This window comes from Apostichopus japonicus, chromosome 12 (assembly GCF_037975245.1).
Source record: "Apostichopus japonicus isolate 1M-3 chromosome 12, ASM3797524v1, whole genome shotgun sequence".
In the NCBI taxonomy this organism is placed as follows: Eukaryota; Metazoa; Echinodermata; class Holothuroidea; order Aspidochirotida; family Stichopodidae; genus Apostichopus; species Apostichopus japonicus.
The window spans coordinates 19175222-19195928 of NC_092572.1; the positions used below are offsets into that span (position 1 = coordinate 19175222).

The window sequence follows — 20707 nt, forward strand, 5'->3', positions numbered from 1 at the left end:
ATCGAGTTCCTTTTTGAAACAGTCCGAATATGAGACGAGATGGAAGAAAAACGACTTACAACAAGTCTATTTCCCAGCAACATGGCAGTATCTTCATCTCATGCATTCACGACCTCAACATTCGTATAGTTGATAGTACCGTGAACTTGAAAAACTTACACAGCACTGTCGTTATAGTACTGTACTGGGCCCGAAGTTATTAATATTATCAAATCGTGTGAACCTTAGCCTGGTATATTCTTTCCTGACTTTGCCGAACGAAACAGTTTCACAGACATGTTTAATTAACATCGGATTCGAGTTGGAAGTTGGGCAGGTCACCGAAACGCAATCAAGAGGTGAGATTTTGTGGTACTGGTAGGCTAGTTCTGTTGCACTAGGATAGGGCCGAATATAGGAGGCTAAGTTAGTGTTTTTAGTCCTACTCTAGCGTAAAGTACAGTCAGATCAGAGTAAGTTAGGCCAGCAGTTGGACCGAGGCTTATCTTGTGTGATGTAAGCTAGGCTTGATAATATCTGATCAAATGTAACATATTCACTATTTTACATGTTGGGCCTACAGTAGGCCTAGGCCTACTGTAGGTAACAAACTAACCTTAGACCATGAAAGAAGAAACCGAGCAACTCTGATAATGCCTAATTATTTTGATGTTTTCCATTCATCAGCAAAAGTTGGTTGCCTAACTCGGCCTAAGTCAGGTTAGGCCTGAAAAGTCAGAGGCTAAAGTCTAGGCTATGCATTTCTAACAAACAAAAACTGTGGCAAGGCACTCACTGGGCTGTGGTTACAGTAATACCTATGTGGCACTGGTAGTGAAAAGTGGTAGGCTAATGATATTAGCCACTTTGGAAAACTGTTCTGGCATCTGAATGTGCAGATGCGTCAACTCAATAAGTTACCAGAAACTAGGTCTAACTCAAATGAATGTCCGATCTTATTGTCTGGATGGCGGTGATTATTATAACACATTGATATGATTGATGATTTCTAACAGATCTATTCTTGCATGATCATTAGAGAAGGCCATAAGCCAGTTCAGAGATACCAGCAGCTATTTATTACAGGTCGTCTGTGAATAGTAGTAGCGTCACTTACACGTATTGCGTTGAAACTCCAAATATCGATCATATTTGTACTGAAGTATTTCTCATATTTTCGCAATGGAGGATGAAATATCCATTGATGATATTAAGCTATGGACGATTAAGGCTTTGAAGGGCTTTCTAAGGGGCAAGGACTTAAATTATCCGGACGAAAAGAAGAACAACAGACACTGAAGTAGCAAATTGGTGTTGAACCTATAATATGCCTACTGCATGAATATGATCTGCACTGGTTGTAAAGGCAAATTTATTTGAAGTTGAAATTTGATCCAAATTTGTTTTCTCATGATCATTCACATACCAAAAAATCTTGAAGAGATGATTTTCTATCGTATTAACATGATTTGTTAACAATTATATGACTGTACTGCAGTATGCTTGCAACGACAACAACACAGACATTATACAGAAATGACCCAAAGCGGTGGTCAAGCACATACAATAAATTCGCCCATGTGTAAGTTGCATCTCCGAACAGGCTTATATGGTCTCAAGCTTGCAGACTCAGATGCAAGTGAAATAATAATAACTACGGTGGACTATAAAGACCATATTGATACACTTGTCATGTCTCCCTTTCTTTAGATCAGACCCTCACTTAACATGAAACAGATCACTTTTTAATTATGAGAACATTGATTATTGGCAGCCCTAATTACTCAAGAAATGAATTAAGGACAATGATAAAATTTTACAACTTTTACAGGAAGCTTAAAACATTTCAAACTTCTAAACACTTAAGCAGTAAAATCTTTAAGATACCCTGGGACACCTGTTATTGTCCCTGAAGGTGTTTGCTGGGGTGCTTTGTTCAAGAAATCCCAGATTGCAGTCTTGCGATTGTGTGTGCAGTTGAGTTTGGTGTGTTTCTGGTTCAACTACATCCATGTTTTTTGTAGCCGGTGTGTAATTGTTTCTTTTGTGTGTCTCAAGTGTTTCCTGTTCCTACGATACATTCGCCTAACTTCAGTCACTACTTTGTATGACCTGGGTGATACTTGGTTATATGTACAATTGCTCAACCAAGTATCGCCCATTAGATGATAGTGGCCTATAAAGACCATATAGATTAATTACTACACTTGTCACAATGCCACGTTCTATGATTAAAATTTGTAGGTAATTTGAAATGGATGTATAACCTAAATATTTGAATGGGATCTAAGATAGAGAAGATGGTAAAATCAATAGAAAACAATCTACTGTAGGCCTTTAGAAGTCAAGTTTCAATTAGCCTAGATACGGAGTGGTTAATATAATGAAGAGGCAAGAATCAGACTTATATTTCTAAGTGGATGCACAAATGCTCTGCCAGAGCAATCTAAGTGCAAGACTTTTAATTTCAAATAATTTGTGAATGATCCAACATTAGCTTGATTTTTTCTCTCATGAATAAATGTTTGAGACTAATTATATCCTGTTGGAAGTGGATGCCCAGTCAAAAGACTTAAATGTGAGAACACCCCGACATTTTGCTTAAATTACAATTTTTCTTTCATGGGTTATGTTTATGAGAATCTAAATCTAAGACTTAATAAGATGCTGGAATGGATGCTCAGATGCGGAGTGGTGACTTTTCATGGTTATGAAACCTTCAAGTAGCCATCTTGATTACTCCTAAAAAGATTAATAGTTGATTTTTATGACAATTGATCATTTTGTCTTCAGAACTGTCAAATTATTGTAAGAAAATCACCATGTAAAATATTAATAAATATGATTGTGAGGCCGACAAGAAATGAGCGTTTACAGTTTACCTTGAGTTGCTTCTTTTTTATACTTCCAATTAAATTTTGTCACTGGAGTTGAGTTGATATATTGTATGTGTGTTAAGTTGATATTGCCAGCATTGCATCATACTCCATTTTGTCAGTAGAACAGAAGAGATGTCATACAATATCTGCACTTGAAGGTGAAACAGTTTATTTAAGAAGTTCAATTAACAGTCAGTATTTGCAATTATTCCTCCCTCCCTCCCCCCCCTTTATAAAAGAACATAAACATTACCTGTATAGTTTAAGAAAACATTGAAAATGTGAGAATGCAATGTAGGCTTTCATGATAGTAGCAGGGGAATCATTCATGCCTGATTGAATAATGTGGTGCTGTGCACTTAATGTGGAAAAGCATGTGATATTCTGCTTCTGTTCAATATTAAAAAAACCAATGAACCATAACCATTAATAATTTAACTGTGTTTGGGGTGATAATTGTTCTCAGCTAACTGTATAGGTACTTTGTCTTTGTGTGGTTAATCGGACAAAACTGCTGTTTTGAAAATTGAATTTGCTGTTCGTGGGACAATAACAACATTGAACTGATGTATACACAAGTTCACTGTTGTACAGTACGCATTGATTCTAGTCAAAGTGAGAGCTCTGTCTTGGATCACACACAAAATCCATGATATATGAACTGCTCAGACTAAGTGATATACTCAGATACAATGTTAAGTGGATACATACGTACATGTACCTGTGTGAACATGGCCTCTTCAGATGTTTTCCTCAGATTGAAATGTTCTGTGAATACAAAGAGCTAAGTTACAATGTTGAGTGTTCTTCACAGCAGTGGGTATCTTTCTGGTCTTGTATTTGTACTACAGTATGCTTTAATAACATGACTATGAGTCAGAAGAATGGTATGTCTGACAATCACACAGTGATTGCTGATACAGTCAGGGCTAGACGTCTGCATGATAATGAAATGGAGGTAAACGACAAAGGCAAATGAATATAATTGAAAACGCAATGAGTTGAAAAATCCAGAACAGTGAAAAAACTTCCAGCCTCCACCGGGATTCGAACCAGAGCCTCCCGCTTTATAGGCGGACACCCTAACCACTAGGCTATGGACGCTGATTGTATGTCCATGTCGAAACCGGTAAGGAAGGTCATAATTCCAGTGTTGGCATTTGTCACCTGTATCGAACAATACTAGGTTTGGTTTTTGTTTTTGTGTTCAAAGTGTCTCTTTCGAAATCCGGCTTGAGGAATCACAAATGATTTCGAGTTGGTTAGCATCATGTTTGATCTTTAGAGTAAGGCAAATATGTCACCAACTGAAACCACACATGTATACATGTACCTTTCCATCCAGCTAACCAGCCAAAATTTGGTACATTTCAGTTTCTCTGGGCTGCCCTCCTTTGACCCACTCCCAAGTGAAAGTAACACCCACTTACTAATTAAGTGATCTAACATTCTGAAGTATAGCGTCGGCATATTTTGTGGACAAAAGCTATCCATCTATAAGCAGTGGTGTTGCCAGACATTTCAATCTTGGGGGCACTGGGGGGGGGGGTATTTCACTTAATTAGGGGGCACAGTGTTGGTTTGTGAATGCCATCCTGGGGGAGATATCTAAGGTGAGTGGGTGTCACCCTCCCCTTTTGAGTAATTTTTGAATAATTAAGGGTCCTTAGATGCAATCTGGTGCTATATTTTGCAACTTGAAGTAACTTTATGTTCAAGAATTTTTGAGCTTAGTCTGTCCGATATTTTTTTTTTCAAAATGAGGCAGATAAAGCTTTTGTTTGAGTATTTTTATTAACATTGCAAACCCCATCTGGGGGACACAATTTTTTGGGGACTCCCCCCCCTCAGGCCACCCCCTGGTGACGCCACTGTCTATGAGAATCGTCTTGGTTTGACCTGTACGTGTACATACAACACACTGATAAGTATCCTTTTGAATTTTTGGCTTTAGTTAGATATTTCATTTGATACCAGATTATCGTGAATTGGTTTCATTTCAAACTACTGTATGCTCAGATTTGTACTGTGGGGTGTACTGCATATTACTGTCCATAAATGCAGTTTGGAAATGTGTATGCGACTGTATTTTCACACACACACCTCCTGGCTTTAAAAGTCCTACTATTGATGTGAAGCTTTTTTTTTTAGGCCTTGATATGAAAGTAAAAAAGAAAAGCAAGTAAGGAAACTAATGTGAGAGCATGACGAAAACACTCTCTCAAGTGAATGATAAAAGATATGCGTGTTCAACCTGCCCTGTGAAGTTTAATTAAGTGGTATACTGCACTGCCCAATGGTTTATTGTAGGGCAAGTTTTACTGTAATTTATGAACCTTAACAAGGGTCTAGACAATTCCACAAACGATCTCTTGATTTAGAACCTCAATCATGTTAAGAGAAGTTATATTGTGTAGGACTGTTAACTGTATTAAAGGTCATGATCTAGTATTGCCCAGGGCTGAGTAATATGCTAGCAAGACATATATAAATTCATGTTGTGTTTCTGGAGCTCTGGTCATGATAAGACTAAATTTTGATGTTTGGTGGTATGGCAAGGAATGACCATGATGAGATGCAAAAAGAATACCAATGGTTTTTGTTTTTGTTTTTTTGTGAGCATTTTTTTTTTAAATATTTTTTTATTATCATTCCAACAAGAGTCCAAACAATGTACAATTCATAATAACATATACTTTATGACCAATCGTCAATATTAATGACAACAACAAATAAATCAGTAAACTTCAAATAAAGATTTCCACTTATGCCATCTGATATCAAAAGCATTTTGCTTTACTAGTTTGATACATAAACTTTTGTTTTAAATAAAAATTCTTTAAATCAAGTTTGATTTAAAGAAAACCAATGGTTGGCTCAATTAAAACAGTAAACGCTTTGATCTGCAGATAATTTATTTTGAATTTGGAAGTTGTTTGGTTTTATTTTCTGTCAAATTGTTTCTGTTGACTTAACAGGTGAAAACAGAGCTCTCAACAATATGCTATATATAGAACGAGACTGGTACTCAAATCTCTTGTACTTGGAGACACACTCCTATTCTAGCACATATATATCCGTACTGGTACTCAAATCTCATGGACTTGTACTCGTACGTGACATGACGTAACAGTTGCGGTTATTGCAATGTCAACACTGTGTGAACATTCAGATTATATTTTTGTGCTGTATTTCATTAACTTTGGAAGTACCAGTCCCTGACATGTCGAGGACAATCCAATTATCTAGATTATACTGCAGCCCGACTTCAAGGCAATGTACTTTCAGTGAAATTCTTATTCCTCTGCAATCAATTTGTGTCTTAATTGTAGATTAGTGGCCTGTTAAAGAGATTGAATGCTGGTCACCATACTGTTGAGTATAGTTGAAATAGATTTAACTTTATCATAATTACTTCCTTTAAACAACATGCAACTTAGAAAGAAATTGCAGAGTCATTTATGATTATTAAAAAGAATATGAAGGAATTAACTATCCAGCTTGTTGTGTTACTCAAGTACTCTAAGGCAGCGATCCACAGATTTTTAGGCCCACCAACTAAGACTCTCTCATCGGGACTGAGCTAACCATGATCCCACCAGGTCCCCACCCCTCAGGATCGATGCTCTACGGAATGTATAAAAACTAGCTTGGACTCTAGATCTACATGACATGACCAGGCATCTGGAAAAATACTGCGACCCACCTAAAATGATTTGAGACCCACTTCTGGGTCGCACCCCCATGGTTAGCTCTCAGGAGCCTTAACTACAACCCCATTTATTCATTACCCTACAGCAAGGCAAGGTTGAGACTTGGTTCTCATTTTTGGGATGTGACAAATTTGTGAGTTATGTGTGAGGCTGCGAGCTAGTTTATATAGGTCTGTATATACAGTAGTACACAGTATCGAGTATACAGTAGTTTGCTATTGTCTGTCATTAAGAGCCTCCTCTTGAGTATTACTGTTTATTATTTCTTCTTGTTTATCATTTTTTTCATTTATTAACAAATAAAATATATTTTTCAGGGAAGGTTCAAGTCAAATGTATTTATAAACATGTTATCCTGATAGGGTCAAGAGAGTAACAGGGGCCAATAGGGTGGCAGTAAAGTTTGAATACACAATGGGAACATTTCAACTATTGTCTTTTATTTTGTTTATTTGCTGATTCTTAAAGGGATACTATAATGATCCACAACTTGCTAGATGTTGCAAAATATCTAGTTTGTTACATTAGTGTAAACATTAGATGAATAATAAAATACATTTGCATGCATGAATTCCTATGACTGGGTTAGAAGTCTTTAAAGTCTTTTTCACACATGTTTGGAAGAAACCATGGGTACTGCATAAAAATGGTGTTATATTGACACATATTTCACCAATGAAACACATTCATAAATTACTTAATTTCATTTTTCCTGTACAAGATATTAATTGTTGTTTCATGATGTCACTTTAAAGCCCCTTTAATGCGACACGGTTTAACCTTTGGATGGAATGATTTGTGCAGTAAGTACAGTATATGAACACAGTGTGTACACCGTTAGTGGAGTATATAAACTACAGTACATGATCCTTACATATATATACTGTAGTTCACCTATCAAGAATGCTGCTTTAAAGACACCCTACCATTAAAACCAATTTAGAAAGCTGTTGAGGGACAAGTTAAACCGAGTGAAGACAGTGCACTCTGTATATATGTAAAGGGCTCATGTGCATGCACAGGGAGGGAGTCTCGCTCTTCACTCTAAACGGCTTCTTCGGTAACAAGTTCCACCAGCCCATGCAGCGTTCTAAGCCTTTATAATGTCACAGACATCCGATCCGTGTTTGTGGAACAGTGGGGTATTGTGGGTAAGCTCTGCTCAGTGATGAGAGACATTTGCAGTTCATTGAACTGGTTCGAATGCTATGTCTATTGAATTAGTTCTTGGAGAGGTTTATACTAGCCGTAGGTGTACGGTCAAGACGTCTGTAAAGAGAAATACTGGTATCGTAAGAGAAAAGGACGACTCTGTCCAGTATAGATTGCATACACACATTGGAAAGTGATTATAGAAACATATGAGATAAACTTGACATTTTGGCCTAGCTGTGTTCTCTCAACCTGAATGACACATGTGACTAATGGTACAATTCCGTGGAAAATTTTATTTTTGCTCTGTCGGGGGATTCTGAGTGAGTATAATATTAGTAACTTGACTTCTAACCTGACACAAATAGACATCGTTCTTGGTTTATAGGCACTGCCATTAGTGTTCACAACAAGAACTTCACGAGGTAGGGGGGGTGGCCGTTCCACTTAGTTGCGCTGTTGGAGCATATTTTGTTTAGACTGCATATAAATGTTGTATATTATCAATGTTTTTTTTTGTATTTTGTATCATTCATTGTATTGCTCACTGCAGTTATGTGATTTCATTTTGGGGTTCACTAAAGTTGACTTACTATTTAATTTTTTTATTTTCTTATTGAACAGTTGAAAGGTTGCATTTTGTCCATGCAACTGATTAACTTGTGAAAATTGAACTTGTGCAAATTGAAAGTTTAACAATCCTAAGGATTTTTGTTGTTGAAATAATCAGATGTTAAATTTGGGTTCATTCCAGAGGCCTGGTTAATGTATTTAGGTTTATACAGTGTTGGGTGGAAAATTAAGATTGTGTCTAGAGACTGTTGGAAAGTACCCTGATGATATGGTTACAACATTTTTGTATTTTAATTGAAAATGCCCTGATGTGTTGAGACTAGCAGACCTATCTTATCTTCAATTAGAGACTCCTCTTTTGTACTTCTTTCACCTCCTTCAAAGTTTAAAAACCACAACAATATTCTTCTAATTTAAGTCTTGAAAATCAATTGAACATTATTCAATGAAAACACACAGCATACATACTGTGTTACAAGCCCACAGTGTTATACTGAATAGTGCACAGGTGGAATCATTAGTCAAATTTAAGGGGGGAAGATCCCAAGGAACCTTAATTGCTCATGGATTAATTACTGTACCTCACAGGCTCAGGGATTACCTCACAGGCTCATGGGGTCTTTTGTTATGTCAGGGATTATTAAGTGATATAAGCAAACTATTCTGCAAGGCTGCCCTAGATACTCCCGTCAAGCTTGGATGCCTCTCTTTGCAGAAGTATATACTCTACAAGGTGTTGCATTCTACTGTATGCAAGTTTACATACTGGATTAATATGGCGATTATACACACCTGACTTTGATGATTACACAGTCACAGTCTCGATGCAACGGGACTGGGGTTGAGAGCGGATCAGTCATTCGGTTGTTTGTTTTTTTTTGTGCCCAGGTTCTTTCCTGGGTGACTTTTCTTAAAAAGTACTCCTGCCCTTATGATCATATCAATCAATGATTATGTCGGGATGCAAGGGAGTTGGTGATGAGAATGGATTAGGAAAAAGGAATTTTATAACATTGATGTTAAACTTCTTAGAAACCTCATCTCAAATATCTTGCCCCTAACATGAGAAATGTTTGATTGAAATTGAATGCAACCTTCTCTTGAGTGGCACAACCGCCAACTGTTCCAGGAAGTTGGATCACAGTAGGGGGTCTGTGACATCATCTTGGCAAATACTCTTTAAAAGCTTGACTTAGAAGGCTATCCTAATATTGAATTATCCTTGAAACCATAAATACATTTTGAATGTTTGCCTTGTTGTAAAATTTCTTTGTACTTAGAATTTCATCAAAACTGTTTCCTTTCTGTAAAATATCAAATTCATCTGTGGATAAATTATTGACAAATTATAAATGAGAAACAAATTTACATTCTCAGCTGAATTGCCATGATGACATCATCCAATCTTTAGTTGCCAAATGCATACATTTACCAAAAATTGCATGATTTTGAAAAATTCATATATTTGCAACACAAGATGCCACAAGGATGTGGTTTTCGTCTGATGCTTCGGAAAAATGTCAACAATTTTGCTACGGGACCAAACTTCCGCCACCAGAATTTCCTATTAAGTGGTTTGGTTTTTGTACAAAGGCTCTTGGGGGAGTTTTCTTAAGAAAAGTATTGTATGACATACATAAAGCGTGGTTGACGAAAAGAAGTAACTTCAGCAAAACTAGCTAAATAACGACACTCATTTTAATGGCCTCCCTTAACACCCATGCATACTATAAATACATCAATCAAGGACAAAATGGCGTTGGACGCTATCCGTCACTTCTATTTTAATGTTACTGTAAGTTCATTGATCATAATTTTGTAACAATGAATAACAGTTTAAAGACTTTACATTATTGACATTAATTTAAAACTCCACTCTGGATTAGTAGAGCTGATCATCAAATCATATTAGTGCTAAATGGAGAGTACCAATTATATTGTAGCATTTATGTAGATGTGGAGATCTTGAAAATAAAAAAATGTAATAGAAACATTACTATGGCACTCCGTGTTGTCAGTTATATAATTCTGTAAATTATCATGTCACAGTTAAAAAGCATGATTGACAGCTGGTAATGCTTATCAACATAAACAGGAAGTACCCCATCTCTTATTTGTCCCTGACACACTCCCTCCCTTTTTGCAGAAGAAACAAGTTTGTCCTCTTAGCAAGCTTCCTTGGGGTAATAAGGTAAATAAGAATTGCCAGCTGTCCTCTCCTGAGAGACACTTTACAGCATGAAAGAAGCCCATAAATTAGGACTGGCTGAAGATGCACAGAAAATGTTATCAATTACGGTAATGAGTGGAGAAAGGTGTGTTCGTTAAAGGGGGGAGGGAGGGGTGCGTGCACAATGTCACATGGCTTGTGGTGATATTTTCATAAACTGTATGCTAACACAATGGCCTCTGAAAATTGATTGCACATTTTAATAAATTTCTGACAGGCTGTAGGAAGTTGAAGAATTCTGCTCAATTTACAGTAAAATAAAAAAATATTTTTATTTTTATTTTATTTGTTTATACTTTCTGGGGCCTGGTAAAATTACCCATGGAGGCTGATAACACAGCAATGCTGATTATGCGATTGTTAGGTAACAAATTTGCATAAAGAGTTCTACAGTAACATCAATGTTAAATTGATCAATTGATATGTTTATTCACTCACATATTTGTGCAGCGGTGCATGGCACTGAAAGCTAGGTTGGCCCCAGAGATAAATAAAAATGTCACCAGGCCCCATTTTTGAAGCCTTCATTTTTTTTTCATAAGTATGAAAAGACCTCGATCACTCAATTGAAATCAAATGGAAAGTCTCGTTTGCAGTATTCTGTTAAACAAATATTTACATATAAGTGTCTGGCAAGGAATAACAAAGCCCCTAGCTCGGCTGTTTGGTTTCATTTTTGACTTAGTCATTTGTATGTGTTGGTAATTACAAGCCTTGAGTAAGTTGCTAAATAATATTGTTGGCAAAATACAAGATCTAGCCACACAAATTACGTATAGATCTCTTAGACAGTTAGATAATCGTTGTCCACATCGATATCATATGCATAAATATTTTTCTCTGCTCCTCTTCTTACCTGTTTATGTAATATGCACTTTCCATATGCTGGACACCACCTGTCCTACATCCCTGGATCCACCTGTCCTACATCCCTGGATCCACCTGTCCTACATCCCTGGATCACCTACAGTATACTCTCTCTTTCTTATAACACTACCATTCAGAAGGCAGCGTGTTCACATTTTTCCACAGACTTTTTATTATTGAAATATATGTCAGTTTTATTTTATTTTTTTCTATTGCTGTGATTTCTTGCAGCTCAAGGTAATTCTTTGGCTTCAAATCTACACCATTTAGAAGCACAGTCTAAGTATCCATTGACTTTTCAATGAGTTTTGATCACATGAACATCTTCATGCTTAGAGGTGTACTTGCTGCCCCCCTACTCTCCCCTCTTAGTACGTGGATTAATTCTGTGAAACCGTTCACATCGTTCAGCTTGTCGGCCTAGTTGCTCCGCAAGGAGATGATATGCATGAATATTACATGGCTTGGTAAAGAGTGATCAACACACAGCAACTCCCTGGTTTCAACACATAGATGCAAAATAAGCTTAGAGTTGATTTAATTGCTCCAATATGCTTCTCAGCTGTCAATCAAATGTCCTTTCGAGTGTTTATAACCTTGTAGCCATCTGTTGCATTGTCATTTGAACCATGGAGCTATAAACAGTTTATAGCTCCATGGTTGAACAGACTCTAAAATACATCACCAGAAATTGTGACTAGGTCAAGCCAGGGACTAGCACCCTGGGCTAGGAGAACCTACGCCCCCCCCCCAACAACCGAATCGGAAATGCTGTCAAATTAGTAGAATAAACTTGACGGCCACACACTGGGAGTTTTCCTTCGTTTGAGACTGCTACGTGACTTAATACAACTTCAAAGGATCTTGTTATAGTACAGTAGGCACATACATCCATAAAAGCCAACTGAATATTTTTAATCGACATAAATGATTTGATATGTTATTGACCAGTGATATGATCTGTATGAATCAATTTACATGTCAAATAATCTTTTAGTTCCTGAGACATTACGGATGCATGGCCAATCAAAACACAGTGCCTATATAGTTAAGCACACATTGTATGCTCTAGGCAACAACTCATACAGTATGTTGCAGACCTATATAAGTAAATTTCTGGCAAAGTTAAAATTTTTTTTGAAACCATCTTTCCACTGTCTGAGACCTCTCGACACACAGCAGAGTTTGAACTTTTCTACAGATTGTCTCATGTCTGTTATGCGCTGTATTGTATAGTAATGACAGAAGTACATTATTAGTAATACAATATTAGTAGTACAATTTCACATTTCTAATCAACAATGCTGCCACCATTATAACTTTTCACAAGATTGCTTCAAAAGTTGCTTCAAAGATTGTGAATCAAGCAAATTTAGTGATAAATAATTTATAATAATTTTGTGGTGATACCCATTTTATGTGGTTATACTTGCAATGTTGTTGAGGTTTTTGCTTCAAAAGATTTAATGGGTAGGGTGTGGAGGGGGCAGGGGGGGGGTAGAAGGTGAGAGGGAGAGGACAGGTGATTGCAGCTAAAAATACAGAAATTAAAAAAATACTTTAATTGTAATGCTCCAAGAAGGTGAAGGTGAAGGAGAAAGTTGATCAAGACAAATTTCAGGTCAAGAAACGGTCAAAGGGTCATAATAAGGTTCGTTTTTCATCCAAGAGCAATCTACAATTTCCCATCTGAAATAATGTTCGTAATCAAAAAGATTCCAAATTTGAGTTAAAATGTTGAGTTGCAAGCCATGTGACGTGTAAGTTGTAATCCATAAGCCCCTCTCCCACACTTGAAGTTGCTTAAGCGTCATGAAAATAACTGCTGATTATTATTAAATTATGATGTGATTATTATTATTATTATTATATTATATTATTAAGTAGGTTAGTACCGTCGCTCTTAAATCCCCAAAACAGAAAGCTTTGGGGATTTTCTTGTTGAAGGTTGAAGAATAGCAGTGAGTGTAATCATATATACTAAACTCTACTGGGAAGCAATTTGTTAAAATTTGTGGAATAGAGTCATGCAGAGCTAGAAGAATATAGTCTAGAGTCCTTTATTGGTGTTATAGCTAGTTTTCCCCCTGCCCCCCACCCCCCACCCTTCTTATGCATTTTGGTCATACTCTAACTTCTGGTGCTTTCCAGTTATGGTAGAATGAATGAATCAGACCGGTTTGGTAATCGCAGGTATACTTTCTATGATAAAGAGGTAAACTGTTCACTCCTACACTGTCAATTAATAATCAATCAAAACCGTATGCTACTGTAGAGCATGTGATTAATTACTCACAGCTGTGAATTTGGAAGTTTAAACCCCAAGATCCTCCTCCTCCTCCTCCTGTTTTCGGGACTTAAAGGGAGTACAAAGCCAACATGACAGTTCTTCTTGAAGAAAAGGCGACCCAACTTACAGAGTTCTAAGAAAAGTCCCGCTCCGTTTGCGAGATATCATCCTGCTGCTTAAAGGGTGTGAAGACTTGCGCAAAAAGAAACGTCTAATGCCAGTAATTTGACCTAGTTTCGAATGAGGTGTAACAGAAGTGTTAAACACCACCATCGATCCCAGAAAATACACACACAGCTTGCTACCGTCGGTAACTAGACACTAGTGTACAGTCAGTACGTACAGCTGCGGTCAATACCCACAGCACAGTATACAAACGATACAGCGATGGATATCTCAGGTCCAGCTAAAGATAACAATTAAGGTATCACGTTTCATTACTGTCTGCATTTTGTAGCGACACAAACAAAACGTCACTTGCAAGCAACAGAAAGTTAACTTTTTCAGATGGCCGCACGCAGTTTGGGGCGAGTCTTCAATGCCTTTAAAAATCATATCCAGGATCTGTTATTTTTGTAGATCTGTAATGTCATAAGTGCCAATAAGTTTTAAAACCTACATCATGAACTAGTAACATGTTAGCACATGCACCCCCCAATGACCCTCCTGCACGTCAACAGCTCCCATCACCTCCTTCTGAATCGACCAAGCCAAGCCTATTCTGGTACTGTAGCAGCTGCTGGAAACAGTTTCAGCAACATCTCCAGCCAGCCTCTAAGTGCTAACTTCCTTTTTTTTGCTCTTTTGCAATGATATATGTTGCTGGCCTTCAGCTTGTTCAAGGGCAATTTTCTCTTTAAAAAACAACTGCTACTTTAAGGTCAGAGAATTTTAATTAGAACAGTTACAATACTGTAATCGTCCTATTTTTGCTTTTTAGAACCGAATCTTTTTTTTTTCCACCCGACCCCCTGAGGTTAGAACCAAAATGGGGAAATGAGAGTTAGGGATGATCTCTGGAGAAATCAAGAGGTTTTAATTGGACTAATTGTCTTGTCTTTGCCCAAAGGAAAGATTTAAGTGATAAACTGTTGGATGGTAGTTGTGACGTCATCACTGTCTTTGTGGCACGCATAGACACACAACACACACACTAATGACTGTAGGATGATAGGACACGGTGCAGTTTGGAAAGTACTTTGACACGTTACCATGTTCAAGATTTCCTGCAATTAAGTGAGAACCTAATTCTCTGAGCTAGATTCAGTGCATACATCATAGAAATATAGTTATGTGTAGATATGGGTGTCGTAGTGCTCTCGTTGTCATTGAGAGGTAAGCTTGCATGCAGTTTGCATGCTTGCATGCAGTTTGCTTGCATGCAGTTTGCATGCTATTTGACGAGTTTACACCCATGGAGGGTGGGGGTGGGGATGGCAGGGGGGGAGAGTCAGAGGGAATGTAAAGAATATATTTGCTTTTGGAACAATCTTGACAACAATGTGCAGGCTTACTTGAAATTATTTGGTGGTGATGGTCGGAGGAGGGGGTGGGAGGGGGGAGGAGGACGGTCCACTTCCCCTGCCTCTGAATCTACGATTCTGAAGGCTTTCAACTATTATTCTAGTGCTTTTTGCATAGTTCCTATAGCTATGTCACATCTGCCTCTCTATACCAGGTACTGAGTTAGGGAGGAGATGGAATGTAAGCTAAAATGGGCCCACCTGTCCTCCCTCAATCCCCGCTCAGATTTTCTCCTTGCAATCCAGATACAGTATTGTTAATTCTCTTGAACACTACCTCTTTGTCCAAAAGGTAATTCCTATGGAATTTGTTCATATTGAAGTACACTGTTGACTTTTGACTATGTACACACATTCATGTGTGAACACTTTATCGAGCTCGTACGAATAGCGTGAAATGATCAAAATAGAGCGGTGTCAGTGTCGTTGAATGTAAATTTTGTCATTGTCAGGCTTAATAGATCTAATTTGATGCACAAACTTGTTAGAATATTGATTCATGTGCCTATCAGCTGAAGACCTTACTGTTTAAAGAGTGCGTGTGTTTGATGTTTAATATGATCCATCAGCTAGTTTCATTAAAGGAGTGAAAAGGAGGTTTTGGAAAATAATAATAATATTTAATTAGTCATATACTGTAGAGCGCAGAAGAACAAAAGTTGCTCAAATGCAGGTGAAGACAAGGAAAGAAAGAAAAAGAAAACATCTAATAACAATCTGAAAAAAGGTCGTTTTTGAGATGATGCTCAAACTGATGAAGTGAGCCCAGAGACCTAATATCTTCTGGGGTTGGGAAGGGGGGGGGTGGAGTGGTGGGGGAGGGGGAAGCAGCATGATGAAAGCTGCGATCCCTGATCGTTTTGCAATGAAAGAATATTGTAAGGAAACTGGAGCTTTATAATTGTAACAGTTAGTAAAATTGTGTCCCCCCAAAGTATGTATTTGGTTGGGTCTGGAGGGCAATCATACTCAGATGTCAGAGACTAGGCACACATGATATGAGTAATATGTCGTATGACAACTTTATTAATGGTGCTGACAGGGGTGTTAGCCATCTCGAGACTACAGTGGGCACACATATTACTTCTCCCTGACTCCCTCCTCCCTGACTCCCTCCTCCCTGACTCCCTCCTCCCTGACTCCCTCCTCCCTGACTCCCTCCTCCCTGACTCCCTCCTCCCTGACTCCCTCCTCCCTGACTCCCTCCTACCTGACTCCCTCCTCCCTGACTCCCTCCTCTCTGACTCCCTCCTACCTGACTCCCTCCTCCCTGACTCCCTCCTCCCTGACTCCCTCCTCCCTGACTCCCTCCTCCCTGACTCCCTCCTCCCTGACTCCCTCCTCCCTGACTCCCTCCTCCCTGACTCCCTCCCCTCACACGCACATTCTCATCAGGCCTGATCTTACCCACTACTGTATGTAAACCTCGTTTGGGGCCTATAGAGGTGTTCACTTAAAAGAAAAGGAAAGAGTGAAATACTTGAAACAAAAGTTATGTGCTGATTGATGTTCCAGTAGCAAGGTAAATGACAGTCAAACCATCTGTCAACTATTTGAACAGGTCATAGTAAACTGAGATATCAGTCAATTTCAAAAAATTGACTTTCCTGTCTGAGTCCCGCTCACTGTGCCTGTATGTGGATTGTCATTAAACATGCTCTGTCTTAATCAGGATTAATTAATTGATCTGTATTGATCTTTTGGAGGTTTTTTGTTATTTTGACCTTCAAAGAAAGGAAAAGGTCAAAGCATGATACTGTGAGAATAAACAAAGGATTAAAGAAAAGAGTTTGGAAATTAAATGTGGTTGATTTTAGTGCTTTCAATAGATCATTTAAGTAAACAGAAACTGTGTTATAGATAATGAAAAGTTATTAATCTTAGTACTTTATTGGTTGTAATACTGAAACTTGCCAGGATCATGCATCTATAGTCATAAAAAGTGATTGTGGGATTCGTTTAACCTGAAAAGGAGGGAGAGGTGGGTTGGGGATTGGGGATTGGGGTGGATGGAGGGGAGTGGGAAAGAGGGCTTGTGCAACTTCCACTGTATCCGATCCTGATTAAGAGTACAGCAATGAATATAAAAAACCTATCATTAACATGTTACAGTGCACTGTATGCATTCAGATATATATAATTCTAGATAGTAGTGGGTTAATTTACATAGATGTATGTATGTGTTGTTGATATGTGTATGCAGTCAAACCTTGTTTACATTTGTTTAAATGGTAGGTTTACAAGTTGTCCAGATGATATTTCAGCCTTGCCGACACAGCGTAAATGTACAATATCTATACCACCATTCTTCACCGTTGAGATATCAACCAGGGTGTGAAAGCGCAAGGTTTGCTTTCAAATACTCAAAGTCTAGGATAATTCAAGTGCAAAATTGTCAACCGCGCTGACTCGAGTAGAGCGCCGCTTTAAAATCTGTCATGGAAAATGAAAGATCCGACCCGATGGTTTGAGTGACATTTTAATAACAAAAAAAATCAATACTGTAAAATTGAGTTTGACAACTTTCATTGATATGCGTCAAAATACAGAAAAGAAGATGATCTTTCATTTGCGTTAATTTTCTTTAGGGGTTGGTGGAGGAGGGAGGGAGGGTAGGGGGAGGGAGGGTGGGAAGGGGGGAGGGAGGGTGGGAGGATGGGGATAGGGAAGAGGAAAATGATCAAATTTGCTCTTAACTGTTTATTTACATTAAAAAGAAACATGCCAATTAAGTGACTCACAGTTTTCCAAAAAAGTTCATAGCTCCCCACAAAAATTGAGTAACTCTGCCCACCCTATGTTTGTTTGTGTTTTCCTTTTTTGATCAGTTTAAACATTATCATTTCAAAATCAAATTCCAAGACATACAAAACTAAAGAGACCTGACACAGTATAGCTGCAATGTTGTCCTTGATTCTTTATAAGGTTTCCGTGATCACTCATAAAGAATTTATTTAAAGTGTATCTCAATTGTTAAAGGTTGTTCTAGATATGTTTAGATGTAAAACAGTAAAAGTAAGAGGCACTGAAGTTACAGTAACAGGAGGGACAAATACACACACAGAATACAGAACACTGAATACAGAATAAGGACACACAGAATACACCCTGCTCACTAACCTGTCTGTATTCTGTGCGTGTTTTTGTCCCTTCTGTCAAGTGCTGTTACTTGTCATTCAGCCTATGAAGAAGATCCTGCTAGGATCAAAACAATGGCCAACTTACTTTCACACTCTTCAGAAGATACACAGGTTGCTAACAGTTTTGTTTTATTTAGATATGTTTATGATATAAAAGCCCTTTCTTCTGTTTGTTGTTGTTGATTCCTTGTGAGTGCATTGCCTAGCTGTCTCCATATTATAGGATGGTCGGTATGTATTTCAAGGTGTTCTCATCTCATGTTAGCTGTTCAAGTAAAGACTTACGGTATTCACATCCCGGTGCTTCCTCTCAAGGTTCTGTCTCGCTCTCACCCGAGCTTACATCCTTGGGCTGTATTTTTCTTCCCTCCTCCTACTCGTTACCAGATCCACATCTCGTGTCCTCCCGGCTCTGCAATGAATGGACAGCTGCTTCAACCTCCGTGAAAGCATCCCTAGCTCCGCCGATGATATATTCAATTATTTGCCTTGTCGCTCGTTCCACGTTCTGCAAACATCCCGTATCCCTCCGAGGGAAGCCCCGGAATCAATACTAATGATAAATAAATTCACTGTTTCTCGGCGGCGTTGTTAAAATTTAAGGAACAAAGTATCTGTTTGAAGAGAATTTCCCTGGAGTACTAAAGCTCTGGGAGCCGGGTATGTTGACTGAACATTGACTGACAAAACTTTTGACAAACTACGACTGTTTTTTGCTTTTCTTTGTAGTACACTCGAAGGCTGTCGTGATCGTCATCGCTGCTTCAGAGCAGGAAAGAGAGACGCAACGACCGTGAAGATCAATCAAACATCCTCCAGGTAAGAAGGTTTTTTGAAATATTTTTCGATCTTCGATTGGGTTTAAAAACCTGCTCCGAGACTGGAAGAAGGAACTTTACAGCTGTTCTCTTTCGTTGCCTACTAGCAAGTAATAAACCTGATCTGATTGACTGATCTTCTGTTTTGCCTTGAAGGATGAAGAGGGTGGGGGAGGGGGGGGAATGGGGTGGGAGCTGTTTCCTGAAATGTACATGGTTTACAAAAAATTGAAGTCAAGTTTTAAGGCTGTGTAGTTTTAATCCTGCTTATTATAATGGAATATTCATCTCAGCAGTTGCATTCTGGGTTAGCATTGAACTGATCTTGGATGTAGCTGATGGGGGAGGGGAGGGAGGATGGAGAGGAGAGCCAGAGGGAGTGCAGGAGTGACATCGGGGAGGAGGGGAGGGGATGGGAGGTATTTTGGATTGTGTATCCAGGTTTATATGTCTTCCTGTTTCAAGTCTAGTTTTCATCTTGCCTGCACCACAATGAAAACTACTTGACATGTTAATTACAAATGCGATGCACATTCTAAAGAAGACAAAGATTTATCTGTTTGAAGAAAATTTCCCCAGAGAACTAAAGCTCTGGGAAGCCGGACATGACGATGTAAAGCAGACACGGGCCATGGTTATTAATGAGTAAAAATTTAAACTTAAGAATTATAATTAACATTAAGCTAATTTTATGTAACACTTAGGCTAATTATGTAAGAGATATATGTTCTATGGTCAATTTCGACATGTCATGCTTAAAAAGTGGTCGTGGCTATGTGGAAATGAGAAGGAAATGAATGTCTCAGACTGGACGAAGTGGACTGACGGTCTCGGAGAGGATTACGTAAGAATCGACGCTCTGAATTTGAGTGTTCCCCGGCCAAATACCGGTCTAGATTGAGTCAGACATCACAAATTATAAGCTCCTTAATTAATCTCCTAACGAGCAGATGACAAAGCTAGAGTAATGGCAGAAATTTGAGGGAGGTAAATCCTGTTTGGTCTTAATCAAACGGCAAAATTAGCTACTGTAAGGATTGATTTATGCAGAGTTGAGATGATGGTATTTAAAGAACAAAAACACAAAGGAATTTATAATATGCAGAGTTGAGATGATGGTATTAAATGAACAAAAACACAAAGGAAGTTAACATAGTACTGAATTGAAAGGTGAATAGCTCTATTTACTTCACTCCTCTCTAACCTGTCTCCTATTGTTTTGTTTAAGGGGTAACTGAAGAAAGGGATGTACATGGATGTGGGGAGGGGGGAGGGGGCCACTGAAGAGAAAGATCTGTCAACATCAACATTTAAAACTTGTAGGTAGACAGACTTTACAACATCTTTTCTGAAAGAAAATTTAATCGTAGTCATTCATTTGTGAGTATTTTAGTGATGTGGCAGAAGTTTTCAATTGGTTCTGCATGAAGATGCCAGCATTGCAGAATATTAAGAATTGCATATTGTTATGTTTATTATTATTAATAATAGCACTCAACCATGTATATGATCACGTTGCATTTATTAGCAAACTCTCACTTCC

The 20707-nt window shown here is 38.2% G+C and overlaps 1 protein-coding gene across 2 annotated transcripts in view; it reads left to right on the forward strand.

Moving 5' to 3' along the window:
* The window catches only part of LOC139977250 (uncharacterized), a 131404-nt gene that overhangs the window by 39613 nt on the left and 71084 nt on the right, over positions 1–20707 (forward strand). The window contains exons 1-2 of one of the 2 annotated variants that reach the window (XM_071986522.1): positions 126–338; positions 19076–19165. The gene's annotated coding sequence lies outside the window, so the exon portion shown is untranslated. Of the gene's footprint in view, positions 1–125; positions 339–19075; positions 19166–20707 lie in introns of those variants that run through there. The other variant, XM_071986523.1, reaches the window with a different exon arrangement.